The following is a 14,647-nucleotide window of genomic DNA, read 5'->3' as shown; positions in this document are numbered from 1 at the left end:
AAGGCCTTTGTAAGACTATTGTGGGCCCTTTTTTTCTTTTTAAACACTCATAACACCATAAGCCAAGCTGCCCCGGGCTTACTTTTAAACACAGAGAAATTAAGCCTTTTGTCACTACAGTTTCCACGCTCCCTTTCTCCTGTGACAGTTCACCTTGAAACTAAATGGAAGGAGGCGGCGAGTGCCAAGGGGCAGGATGGAAAAATTGTTGTGCAAGGGTGTGAGGCAGGGAGCCTTCTCCTCCTCCTGCAGTCGGTGTGTGCGTCGGTGAGTCCACATGAGCTGAGATGAACTTCTCAAAGTCTTGTAACATGGACCTGAAATGCAATCATATAGCTGGCACAGAGATGTTTTGGGCTGTGGGTATGGTCCAGAAGGACCATACCCAACTGTTTCAGTGTCTGTTGGGCCCCTCTTGAACTATTGATTTCCATGGATTCACGTCTAGCTTCTCCACGAAGCACAAGGTGCCCACCGTCTCTCAGACACGACCTAGATTCACACCAGATCCCTATTTTCTCTTTTGTTTCCGTATATCGCCTGGCATCATCTGGCCTTGTTCTGCCAGGACACGCTCTCTTGGCGATAACACAAACGAAAAACAACAGGGGAAAAAAATATGAGAGCCCAGGAATCCGGCCACCTGAGGCGGAACAGATGTAGATTAGAGAGAATTCGGGAAATGGCAGCGCTCAGTTTGCCTTTGAAATCCCCAAAATTTGGTTATTGTTTTCCACCAAATACAGAGGGTCGGAATATAAGTGTCATTATTATATTTTCTTTGCCATCATGAAAAAACAAGACTAACAGTATTCTTTATTAGAGAGGGAGCCTATGAAAGAACAGGGCTGGTTTTAACACTGTGGCCTCTCTAGTCATGCTATATCAGGCCAACAGCTGCTGTCTCTCAGCAAAGGCATGCTGACTGCCGGGGCTTGGTTTCCACACACAGCGGATCTTACACAAGGCCCTTTATTTTTGGGCTTATGGCTTAGGGAAAAAAACGCTCTCACACACACACACACACACACACACACACATACACACACACACACACACACATCCCCAACTCTATCTTGGATTTTATTAGTCAAAGAGGTGAAACTTTCGGTGTCCAGATAAGCCACAGCGCTCGCCGTGCTGCGTGGCCGCAGCCTGCGTCTGGAGTCGAAGATTTCACACAAGGTATCTCAGGTGAGGGGCACGCGTTGTGCTCCACCTCCTCGAATTCCTTGAATCGGAGCCAAAGAAATCTTCAAGCCCTCCCAGCTGTCCCTTGCCACATCAAGACAAGGCCTTTATCAGATCCATTTTTTTTTCCCCCCCAGAGAGTTTGAGCCGGTGCTCATGCCTTGCACGAGATGACATGACTGCCGCCGGGACCGCCACCCCAGGACAAAGTCCCCTACATCTGCGTGTTCATATGTCACAACTCGCCTACACAAGCTACAGAGTTTCATGGCTGCAGTAATATTTTTGGAACATTAACGCCCACATGTCACTTTCTGTGAAAATTAGGACCACATGTCCGGGTTGGTTCTGTACATATAGCCATAGGTTAGGCAAAACAAAAAGAAAGCCTCTCTGTCTCATCTGGCCCTCCTCCCAGTCCCGTACCTCCAAGTAGCCGCCTCTCTCCGGCAGACGCGCCACGGCCGCAGCGCGTAACACCGACGCACCCTCCCCCTGCCCCCCCGGAAGAGCCGCTCTCCTGCGAGAAATAGTTCCACTTCCGGAACTCGCATAATTCAAACAATAATTAGGAAATGTTCGTGGCACCCCGACTAACCCCCCCCCCCCCGAGTTCACGATTCAGGCAGGGGCTAGAGAGAGAAGTGGTTCCAGACTGTTAATGTCTGTCACAGCAGAGTCAGAGCCCTGTGATTATTTTGGTGCAAAGGTCCAAATAAACCCAGCGCGGGTCACGACCTCCCTGATCTGAACCAAATGTGCCGGGCTTTTGTGACCTTTGCTGAAAGACTCACAGTGCTGAGTGGCTGGATGGGAGCTGCAATGGACCCTTTTACCCCCCCCCCAGCATCACTGTCTCATAGGCCGACGGCAAGAACAGAGCTGCGCACAAACCGGCCTGTATCTGCTCTCGGGTTTATTTACACGACGTCATTTGTCAAGGAGTCATCAGGCAGGTTTTTCCAGACAAATATACAAATCCTCACTTGAGCCAACCCCTTTGAAGGCTCCTTCAAAATGCGTCTAGACAAACGGCTTGCTCATCGATCACAGTCCTTTTTTTGCGAGTGCGTTCGGTTTTTTCGCCTCTTCCCTGCGGCGGCATCGTGTCACATGTCCGTCCGAGTGGGCAAATGCAGTTCGTTGTCATGGGATTTTCTTTGAAGGGTGGAGCGATTCATCGAGTGACGAGAGTCAACACTGTCAAACACGTTCAAAGCCCAGAGGGCTCCGTCGAGCGTGCCGCAGCTATCTCTCTGCTCTTCTACCGCAGAACAATTTACACGGCCCTCCGAATTCAGTCAATATTTATGTAAGCTTGTACATTAGGGGCCGGCTGACGGAGCCCGGATCGGGCGTCTCTTTCATCTCTGACCTTCCTCTGACTCGACTCACAGAAGCCTCTAACCGGGCCGGGGGTTAATCAGATGTCAGGCTGGGTGTTAGCCAGGTACTCGAGCGCCAAGGCTGCCTCTGCCTCCGTGGCTTACCCAGCCGACTGCCCGCGACTTTTCACTCCAATCTGACACGCTGCAGTGACAGAAGTTGAATTCCTTTCGGCGTGCAGACACTAACAAGGAATGAAGGACGGGACAGGAACGGGGCGGACGGGGCCAGGATCGAAGAGTTCACATCCACCGAGAACACGTAATGCTTCCCAGATTCTTTGCAGTGAATCTCTGTGTGACCATGAAATGCTCCTAAATCAATTATTCAACTCAATCGTGTGCTGCCTTACATGTGCACGGGGCTGCCAGTAACATTTCTTGGCAGTTGAAGCTAACCTCTTCTTTTTTCTGTAACTTTAACAATCGGTTGAAATAACCATAACGCCTCTAAGAATAGCTGAGACGTGGCTCTGCTGGATTGAAAAAACAAATCTTCACCTTTTCGTGTTGAGAGGAGCATGCCACCACGATGAGGTCAAGGGCTGTGAAAGGGCCACCACTGGTAGCAGCACGGCGAAGGCCGTCTTAAAGGTCTTACTGCGAGCTCGTATTCTCGTACTTAATGTTTACAGACCTGAACGGGGATTAGCTTTTCCCTCACAATCGCTGGAAATGTTTTCTCAGATGTTTTTGCGCTCATTTGTCTGGCAGTAAAAAAAAAGCGGAAAAAAAATCGCCCGTCATTCATAAATGGCTGCTGCGGTCGCGTGTCTCCGCCTCTCTCTGCTGTGTTTTGCAGCCCCGTGAATTAAATTACATGATGCAGAAACTCTAGGGGGCCAGACTGGAGACTCCACTCACTCGGCGGTGAGGGGGCGGTGAAATAACACCCCTGGTTTGCCTCTTCCAAGAGCATTCTCTGCCATCATGCTGAAATGACAAGTAGCTGCTTTTGACTTTGAAAGCCTCTCTCTCTCTCTCTCTCTCTGTCTCTGTCTCTCTCCCTCCCCCGGTGTCTCTTCCACTGTTTGCTCAGATGGTTCTCTCCTCATCTTGAGCGCACATTTATCCCCTCTATTCTCCAACCCTCTGATTAATCAAGTATGACTCTCTGAGGAAAAAATGCAACTCTGCGGTTTTGATGCCTCGTTTCTTGTCGGTGTGTCCAAATATGGAATGCTTGGAGATAAATATTAAGTCTGGACTTTTTTATTTGGGGGGGGGGGGGGGGCGGTGACTCTCATCCTGTTGGAGAGAGAATTGTAACATCTTCCATTCAAGTGTCTCACAATTCAGAATAAACCGAGCTGAGTTGCAGTTGCACAGATACGTGGCTCGGAGGTTTAAAAGTACCATTTGCTAATGGAGTGCAGCAATATGTGATTTTCCCAGCATGTGTCTGTGGGCCAGCACCTCAGGACTCTCCATAAAGGTTACAGTTTTACGTACTGTGGGAAAGACAAGCCAACGAAGGGGGTTCATCTGGGGAGAAGCGCCACTCGGCTGCATATCATTTACCTCACTCAAACGGCCGTTACCTCCTCAGAAAAACATCACGCCGTTGTGCAGTTCTCCTCCCCCCGAGCCTGATCTATGAATGGTAAACGAGCGTGTGTCTGTACCGAGAAGTGCTCGGCCCTGACAAAGGAATGAGGCCGTCTGCATGTCAGGAGAAAAGTGATCAAGAGCACTCGAAGCTCAAGAGGACAAAACTTGGAACTAAGACTCGGCAGCACCTGAGATGAATTATAACGTATTCTGGGCTGGATCAATGATAAGAACACAAAAACTTTCTCTCCCTCTTGGCCGCATACCATTTATAGGCTTCACCATAAGCCGTGGACCGTGTGTATAAAAATCAAGTTTTTGCTTTGGTGCCAGGTAAAGAAAAACATCTTAGAATGTCAAGCTGAATAACTCATATTTCCACATCTGAAATCCCAAGGTAGCGCAGTATGGAAATAGTCTGGCGAGCCGTGCTCAAAGAATGCATCGTTTAGCTATTTAGTTTTATGAAAGTATAAAGAAGCCTGTATGTACTGCTCTGGCTTTTAGGATTTGTTGGTCCAGAACAATAATAACATTATCAGTTTTGGACAGTGGACGCAGTGCTAAAGAGGCGCCAGCACTGAGAAAAATGTGTCTCGTTTTAAATGGTGCGTCTCTTGTGTCAGCGACCCACTTAAAGCTTCTGCAGTGGACTCTGCATACATTTGTCCTCATCTGGAAAATTGGAGCGAAAGGCTTTTTGCACATCGTTAACACGTTCAAAGAATGCTGAAGTTTGCGACAAAGTGAAATCTTGCAGCTCACACGAGTGGCGGAGTGCCGGTTCAAGACGTTCGTCAAAAAGAACAGGAACAGGTTGTTTTTTTCTTTTCTTCCTCTAGGTGCGACATTTCAGCTTGTGCTAAATGGGTTTGCACGCTGATTATCAAGTGTGACATCACCATCTTGTCAAGTCTGCACAAAGGTAGTGTTGAGGCACCGTGAAAGGAGCTTTGTATAATGTAAAACAAGACGGGACAAAGGAGGGGATGGTGTATGTATGGTCACCTTAAAGAAGGCTTGAGAAAACATTCCTGTACATTTTCCCATCTGGAGCACGGGGGGGGGGGGGGGGCTCACACAACCATATTGGCGAAAGGAAATATGGAGGAGACAAAGGCAGGGGTGGAATTAAAACAGGATCACCCTATTACTGCTGGGGTTAATTCAAAACCTGTAGTGCCTGGGGGCTGTCTGCTGGCTCCCGGTCTGCTGTATTGCCCCCCCCGGGTCTGCTTATCTAAGCACATCCAGTTTGGTCCAGTTTTTGACCCACTGCTCAGTTTCAGCCCCGATGTTTCCTCCTTTGAGCTGAATGTGTGGTCCATTGTGAGTGTGGTGAAGGGCTGGCAGCGTCGGGACCACCAGAGCGAAGGAAAAGCCCAGTGGCTTCTGTCAGCGCGGGGTGTCGGTGAGGCCCGTACCACAAACCAAACGTCAAATTTTAAACGCCATCTTCTATCTCTGCATATACTTCCAAGAAGTTAGATACATTTATGTGCTGATTAATTTAATGTACCCAATGGAGTTTTCTTCTTCTTAGTCAAAGTTGCCTACCTCAAACCACCTCCCAGGTGCCGGTCTTGATTTGCATGAAGCCCAGGACAACCAAAGAAATATGATATTAAATGCATTAGTGATTATGCTAATGCATGTTTATATATGGTATAGTGTTTAAAAGTAAGTCTACTAACTTCTTACCTAGCAGTATTTTTCTGCCCTGCTTTTCCTCTGTGCTTTGCTTCAGTCGCATAGCTTGAAACTCAGGGATGTAATACGGCCCCCGTCTTAAGCCAGCAGACATGGCCACTCTTTGCGGTATATAAAAGCCCTTTTAATTTCCGATTACATGGATGATTTGATGTGCAGGTCTATAGCCAGCAACTGGGAGAGAAGTTTCCAGCCGAGATAATTTCAGCTTAAGATGCCACAATATTATAAGATTTTGGAGGTGGTCACTACTGGCAGGTGATCCGGAAAGGAGGGGCTGATTTCCCCCGTTCACCTGACAACACCATTAAACAGTGATTGCAGTTGTCTGGTCGCGTTGAGGACCGTAAAGCAAAAACACTGCCTTCTGCAGCAAAATCATCATCATGTCCTGCCTCCTGCTGCACTACCCAGACGCCCTGGACTAGTCAAGACATTCTCCCGCTGTTGTGAACGCGTCTGACTGGGACAATCTCTGGTTGCAGTCTTTGCAAGTTCATGTCTGAAAACAGCTCACAGTATAATACACAAGGTAAAACGCGCAACTATTGATTATTTTCATTATCGCTTAATCTGATGATCGTTTTTATTCGAGTCATCGATCAGTTGTTTGGTTCATAAAATGTCATAAAATGGTGAAAAATCGTGTTTCCCAAAACCACCAGATGATGTTTTGTTTTGTCCACACACCAAAGATATTCAGTGTACCGTCACTGAGGAGCAAAGAAATCAGAAAATATTTACATTTAAGAAGCTGAAATCAGAGAATTTTGACTACCGATTAATCAATTATCAAAATAGTTGGTGATTCATTTAGTAGTCAATTACTAATTTGATTAGTTGATAAGCTGTTGCAGCTCTACTGTCATACATGACGTTTTTTCCTTTTTTTGTTCTGGACACCCCACGTCTTTTTGGACCCGGCCCATATTGGCCTGATATCATGCTCAGCGAAGTTGGTATGTAACATCCCCAACAATTAGCTTACTTAGTTATCGCTCGCTGTACTCGATTGTTTCGTCTTCATCTTCCTTTTCCTCCTTGTGTTTTATGGCATGCATGCACGATACATTAATGTGCATAAATAGCATCCGCATGTTCATTCGTGTCTCTGTGCTAGTCGAGCATGAGCTCCAAACACAGCAGGGACCTGCTCATCAACAATCAGCGCCCCGAGTGGCCAAAACACTCCACTGGGTTCCTTTCAGCTGCACTACAGCTTAAAGTAAAAATCCTTCCAATAAACCTGTCGCGTTGTAAATCGCACTGCTGGAAATCGTCTCATCCCCTGGCTGATGAAAACATGCGGATATATCATGTTTGATTCCGAAGCCTCAAGCCATCCATACTTGATTTCCATGATAATGTCTACGCTTGTAGATTCTGGTGATTACTGCCTCTCAACATGTCAGCAGAGAACTTGGCAGCGTTGGCCGTGTGCCGTGTGACAGATCTGCGGCCACATTCACTCTCTCCCAGCTCACAGGCGGACTCATCCAGCCTCCACAGCTCTGGATGGGAGCAGCTGGGAGGCTCACATGTCACAGACACATTATTAATGCGTATGAGCAGAGCAAGGCTAACGTTGCCAATAGAAATCTCAGTTAACACTGCGTCCACATCCTTGATGTATCAGTTGGATCTCTTTATAGTTTTGAGTAATGAGGCTGAGAAGAATGGATGGTGCGGGGGCGGGAGAGGAAAAAAAAGAAGTTGTGATCTGCTGCCTATTCAAACAACAGCTTTCAAACAAGATAAGATGCAATGTGTTCATATTTCACGGGTTTGATGTCAGCGGTTCTTGTTGGGTTCATGTGAAACCAGGGTCTGGAATTTCATTTTTCTTTTTGTTTGGAAAAGAAACACCTTGGCACAAAGAACACGGAATTTAATTTTACAGGCTTCTTCAAAGAAATCCGTCATCAGAACTGTGTCCCAGTTTTCACTCCAATTGCATTTACTGGTTTGCCTCGTGCTGATTCTCGGAGCTTCTCAGCGCCACAACAAGTGCTCTGGTTGGATAAACAGCAGCACACAGGGCGCACTTTAGAAATCCTTATAGTTTGGGTTTGATGGTTTGCCAGTGTAGTCCTTGAACTCACAATTTTGTTTAATTTCCTAATTTCGAATTGCTCAGATGATAAAAGAGAATAGTTAGAGAAAATGTGGGTTTGGTGCTTGGTGCTGACTGTGCGTGCTCTCCCAAATCAAGCCATCGGCCCCTGACCGCAGTGATGACACAGGCCCATATGACGCCAGCCTCTGATATGCTTTTTGTCCACAGAACAAGAGAATGTCATTCCACACATTCCTTAGCGGAGCCTCTGTTCTCTCAGGATGACCTTCAACTTATCTCTCCATCAGAGCATGTCTCGGAGAGGGAGGGGGAGTAGGACAAGAAGGGGGGGGGGGGGGGGTACAATCTCTCTCTCACACACACATACACAAAACTGGTCTATCTCGTTGGCAAGCTCTGAGAAAAACCCACAGAGCTTGCTCACAATATTATTCTTTTTATTGCGTGTGTTACTGTTAGGAATTAAATCTTCTTTGTGTGTGTGTGTCGGTGTGTGTGTGTCGGTGTGTGTGTGATCTTGGGGATTTAATCTTTGGTGGAGCCAGTTTAAGCATTAGACCTTTGGAGTCGGGAAGTTTTGTGCACTGAGGTCATTTTTCCCACTTCTATTTTAGGGCCGAGCCTTGGGTTTAGGGCTTCGTTTACATGTAGGTGCACCATGGAGTATGGAATTCATTTAATCGTTACCGTGTTCCAGCAAACCTTTCACAGTTTCTGAGGTTAACATCAAACTAGACGAGCAATGTCTCACATCACGATGGTAATAGTAAGTCCCAACATTGGTTGGGTTGCTCTTTCGGTCTCTCCGGTTCCCCGACAGGAAGCTGACTTGAGAACTTTGAAACGCTTGCCAAGGTTGTCTCCACAGTAACATCAAGTAGCCGAGGCTCCTGACACTTACTGCGTGCACTGCAGGAGATCGGGTTCTCGTGGTTTCTGCTGCTCGCCGCGCTCACGCGCGGCGTCCTGCTGGATAGGAAGCGGTCCTGGCGTCCCGGCTCCATACCCCCCAACTTCGGGCTTCCACTTTTGTACTCAAAACGTCAGCTTCACTTTATTAAGTCATTTCAGCCCCGTAGGCTCCAGAGACCGCACTAAATCTGTCACGCGTGCACAATGCGGGCCAAGGAAGCGCCGAGTTCTGTTGCTAGAATATTAGCTCTTGTCACAGTGACGGAGTCGTTTGGAGGGAGTGAATCTGCCGGCCTCGGCTCTGCGGAGTCTGACCTGCGACTCTGCTATCATGTATTAACTGCCTTTACTGTGTACTTGACCAGATATTACAGCAAGATTCACCGCTGCTGGATTATCTCTGGCCAGCCACAAGTGTTTGCACGCCCTCATTGGAAACATTTCAAAGCTTTTAAAACGTTTTTGTGGAAAGAATTGGGATTATACGCAGGCACATATTTGTTTTTTCAACAAGCCCAGTGGATTATTTGATTAGTATAATGATATTGTGTCAATATCTCTTTTATGTAATCAGTTATATAAAACAGAAAAATGCACGCAAGTCTTTTACACTTGAGAATTTAGAACCACAATGTTTGGCATTTTGCTGGAGTAAATAGCCAATTCATTGATTATCAGAAGTGGCAAATGTGCGGGTGTGACAAATCGTTTTAGCCATTTGTGTTTGCAGCCTGGTTTGAAAGGGGTTAAGTAACAATTTATCTAGACTATTTGTCAGTTGATGCAAGGTTTTTACGCACACACACACACACACACACACACACACACACACACACACACATATTATATATATAACCTACACTTGAAGTACAGATGTTCTATTTAAACTTGCTGCTAGTACAAAAGATCTAGTGAATTAGTCAAGCTCTGGTATGAGGCGGTGCTTAACCTTGTGTTCTTGTTGTTTCACACACCACCACTGACTGACAGATTGAATTACTCCCCACTCCCGGTGGACGGTGTGCCTGCAAAAAAACAACGTTACCTAAGAGTAATTTAGCTGTTGGGGAGTTCATATTCTGTTTATGTAGGGGATGACGGCGGTTCGGTGGAGAGAAGAGCGCGTGATGCTTTACACATCGTTAGCGCTCTGCTTGGACGCGGAGTTCTTTTAGTGTAGGTAAACTGTTGTATGGCTGCTCAGGCGCAGTCTGCCTCAATGTGGATACCTGAATAGTTAAAAGTGTCATTGCCTCCATGCATCGATTACGTGCAACCAACATCAACATCAGTGTGTGTGTGTGTGTGTGTGTGTGTGTGTGTGTGTGTGTGTGTGTGTGTGTGTGTGTGTGTGTGTGTGTGTGTGTGTGTGTGTGTGTGCGTGTGCGTGTGTCTGTGTGCGTGTGTCTGTGTGCGTGTGTCTGTGTGCGTGTGTCTGTGTGCATGTGTCTGTGTGCGTGTGTCTGTGTCTGTGTCTGTGTGTCTGTGTGCGTGTGTGCGTGTGCGCGTGTGCGTGTGTGTGCGTGCGTGCGTGTGTCTGTGTGTGTGCGTCTGTGTCTGTGTGTGTGTGTGTGTCCGTGTGTGTGTGTCCGTGTCGTTAGGGTCTAACTAAAGCCCAGTAGACTTTTCACATAACTCCCTCTTATGGCCCCGTAAAGCCTGATGGCTAAACGCCACAGGACTAATTGGAGAATGTGTGACTGCGTAGTCGCCTTCAGCCGAGGTCGCAGGGTGTCATAACCCAGCTAATCAACATCAACTGCTTGCAAATTACCAACACATGCCGCCCAGTTAGAGAGCGGGTGTGGGCCCCCGCGTGGGCCTGGCGCAGCAGGTGGGGACCAACTGATGAGCGTTCGTCAGAGCCGGCGCGTTTCTGCGCTGAGATTCAGTCGATGACTTTTTGTTGCTTTTTTTATTGCCAGCGTTCGTGGCTTGTTGTTGTCGTTTGAGCCGCGCCGGTTTTTTGTGCTGCCTTTATTTAAGAGGCAGACTGAAATGTTATGGATTGATGGATTTCTTCCCTCAGACAATCAGTGAACTTGAAAGACTCTTTTTTTTTAATTTTGTTTTAGTTTTTTATTCCACAGGGTCTGCTGCAGTGCAGAGTAAGCCACTATCCCCCCCACTCTTCTCTCTAAGAAGAGGCCCGTAGCCATTTAACATTATGCATGGAGGAGTCCCAGGGCACATTACACATTTGTCAAAACCATGAACAGCCAGTTGCTGTGAGCTCTCTGCAGAGTCATCTGCCTACTGAGAGCTACCCAGATGGCTACTCGACTATCCCCGGAAAATCTGACTTGGAGGTGACTCAGCGCTCGAGTTCCAAAACAAAGCTCAGCGTGGATTTTAGCCCAATTTACACTGCTGCTGTAGCCACTATGCATGGGACAGAGAGGACGGTTGTGTGCGGCACAGCGGTGGACCTGCTAAAAAAAAAGAAGAAGCCCACAGTCCCCAGACTTGCGCTCCACTGCACTCGTAATTATCCTCTCGTCTTTTCAGTCATGATTTAGGCCTGGACCAAAAAAATAATCCTCCCCGTTCCCCCATCGGAGAGACCATAAATTTGCTTTAAGCCGGCCCAGTCGGAGAGCGCGGGGCAGCATGCCGAGCCACTGCGAACTGTAGCGGCGTTCACTTCCACACAGATGAGCCATTCTTATTTCATTAGCAGACCACGTACACAACCCCCTTCACCCGCCTCCCCAATGCAAATGAAATAAGGCATCTTCCGAGGAGCGTTACTGATTCCGAGTGGCTCTGATTCAGGAACTGTAGCCGGCAGCCACGTTAAACTTGGCAGCGTGCGTCTGCGCTGTGCTGTGCTGAGCTGTGCTGCGCCAGGGAAGTGGCTGACTGAGTTAAAGCTTGCCTCAGCATCCAGCTGGAGCTGAGCTCATCTCCCTGGTCTGACTCAGGCCTGAGTGAAGGAGCAGATGAGCGCGTGTGTGCATGTGAGTGCGTGTGTGCGTGTGTGTGTGTGTGTGTGTGTGTGCGTGTGTGTGCGTGTGTGCATGTGTGCGTGTGTGTGTGTGTGCGTGTGTGTGTGTGTGCGTGTGTGTGTCGGGATTGGCCCAGGGGGGAGGTGTATTTACAGACATCATTAATATCTCCCTGCCCTGCGTGGTCACATTGTTGGACTTGCACATCATCAGTCAGATCAGGGTAGAGCGATGTTTAGTGGCTCCAGTAACGACTTAAATCTCTTTTAGTGTCTTGAAAACCGTCCCTTCACATTATGCTCTCGACTCCAAACTGCTCGTGGATTTCAAATCTCGACTCTTTTTGTCGAAAGCAACGTGGTCTTTGCGTCCCCTGATGTGAATGAAGAATGTTTAAAGACCCTGAAAACCTTTTATTTTTTTCCTCAGCATCTTACTATAAGTGACGGTCTCCCACATTAAAACACTATTTTTTTTCCTGAGCTAAAACAAATGCTAATTATATTACATCTTTATCTTGATTAAGGGTAGGTGTGAACCTAGGGGAAAAAGGTGATTTCCCCTGATTTTAACGGTATATGAATCGGTGTGTCTCTATATTACTAATGAGATGTTACTGAAGAATATCTGTTGGTAAACCTGATTTGAATTTGTTCATCATATCAAGAATCCCTAGTGTCAAAACAATGTTTTTTACTACTTTTTGTAAACACAGCAATGACATATTATCACCTTACAAAGTTGATATGGCCGCAGTCAGTGTGCAATGAGTTTATTGGGGCTTTTAAAAATGTTTTTTAATGAAAACTGCTTCCTGCTGCTGCGTGAAAGGAGATCCATGACAGCAGAGCCTCTGAAATTGGAAAACTAAAACGATGTGATGAGAAAGGCTAAAAAGAAAAAGCTTCAAAGCTCCTTACAGCTGCAGAGATTGTTAATAATTATTTGTTCACCTTCCACATTACACATTTAGTCATTTGACCCATTGTTGATATACAAAAAAGAAAGTCTTTCAGTCCCTTAAAGCAAGAACCCTTTATTCTGATAACAGTGACTGCAAAAAAAAAAAGTGCAACACTCGCCGAAAAAGAGCAGCGGTGAACTGACTCAGACACTGGTCCGAGACCGAGGCCGTAGCACTTCTCGGTGCACTGAGCAGAGGAAGGCTGTGTTCTCTGTTACGGGTCCATTTTTTCTTTTCTTAGAAGAACGTCCAATTCCCTCCCAAAACATTTTAAAAACCTGACACGACATGCACGTATCACATCGGCGTCACTTTTGGGTCTGTTCTGTTTTTCGGTCTCGGGCCGTGGTGGGACGGCTCCCCCCTCAGTGCCCGGCCGCTAACAGGTGCCACTGCGGCTCTCAGTGTCAGTTATCTCCTGAAATTACACGTCCGCGGCTTGTTCGCACGCCCTCAGCCTGGCAACGATACTGTACCTCGCCCCGAAGGAGGAGCTCTGTATCGGCCCCTTAATTTGGCATGAGATCCACCGATCTGTCCTGTCGCCACGCTTGGACACCACGCAGTGTCAAAGCAATCGGCGTCGGTGGAAACTAACAGCACTGACGGTCACACCGCCGTGCGACTTCATCTCCAGCCTGCACATGCCTCCAAGTGGATTTGCCCCGATAACCACCTGCATGAACTAGTGCCGAGTGCATGAAAAAACAACGTGTATGGCCAAGAGGCAGTGCGACAGCTCATAAACAGTCTTTATTAATAGCCGGCGCTTTCAGATGTCGGAATCCTGTTTGCACGGCAAAGCAACCAGGAGGTATTCTGGGTACTCTGCCTCCTAAAACACTGGCATGCTGTTCACTCCATCCCATAGACACATAAACCTTCTCCTCTACCCGCCCAGCCTTATGTTTATCCTGGATTAGGTCATTTGTATCCTTACACCTCGGAGGCCTGCCTCTAGCAGCGAGGCTGAGAGTGAGAGAGGGCTCTGTCTGAGCGTCTGTGGCCTTTTCTCCTCCGGATTGTTGTGCGGTGAAAGACATGGTGTGCGGTTGCGCTCTCTCTCTCTCTCTCTCTCTCTCTCTCTCTCTCTCTCTCTCCCTCTCTCCCATCACAGCTCAGGTTCTACTTGTGCCCGTTTGTTTATGTGATAGCCGTGAGTGGCGTGCCGCTCACATCCAAACATCCTGCGCGTGACATGGGTTTTTAATTATGAAAAGTTGTAGCAGCCTTTCGTGTGTGTGTGTGTGTGTGTGTGTGTGTGTGTGTGTGTGTGTGTGTGTGTGTGTGTGTGTGTGTGTGTGTGTGTGTGTGTGTGTGTGTGTGTGTGTGTGTGTGTGTGTGTGTGTGTGTGTGTGTGTGTGTGTGTGTGTGTGTGTGTGTGTGTGTGTGTGTGTGTGTGCGTGCGGCTGTTTTCCAACTCTGTGAGTGTGTGTGTGCCTCTTGTGTAACTGTGTGTGTGTGTGTGTGTGTGTGTTTGTGTGGTTTACTCTTAAAGGTCCACATTCATCCAGTGAGGCCTAGTGGTGGCCAGGAGCTCACCGAGCGTACAACAGAGCGCCTGTTGTGTGATTGGTCTGTAGCTGCGTCAGCTCCTTTGGGAGAGACGTTCAAAAAAAATGTAAAAAAAAAACCTCGGTCAAGGATCCAATTTCTGTATGCAACATTTCGTCCCGCTTAAGCCTAGATTCTGACGGCACCGAGGTAATCACGGGCAGTCCGAATGATGTGTGCACAGTTTGGCCAACAGCGAACTATCTTTTCTAAGCCTTAGAGAAGCTTTTATTGTTGTAAAAAAAAAAACAACTGTCCTACCACTCGTCCTAGCCATTAAGCCTGGGGGGAAAAGACGGAGCACAGCATGTTAACTGATTAAATCTGCATCATTACTGTGATTGATTAGATTGAG

At 47.4% G+C, this 14,647-nt stretch overlaps 1 protein-coding gene across 2 annotated transcripts in view; it reads left to right on the top strand.

Annotated features, from left to right (window-relative positions):
* The window catches only part of pdzrn3b (PDZ domain containing RING finger 3b), a 93,492-nt gene that overhangs the window by 19,671 nt on the left and 59,174 nt on the right, over positions 1–14,647 (top strand). The window lies entirely within an intron of this gene.

This window comes from Scophthalmus maximus, chromosome 6 (assembly GCF_022379125.1).
Source record: "Scophthalmus maximus strain ysfricsl-2021 chromosome 6, ASM2237912v1, whole genome shotgun sequence".
Taxonomy (NCBI): Eukaryota; Metazoa; Chordata; class Actinopteri; order Pleuronectiformes; family Scophthalmidae; genus Scophthalmus; species Scophthalmus maximus.
This window is presented reverse-complemented; position numbering and strand designations above follow the sequence as displayed.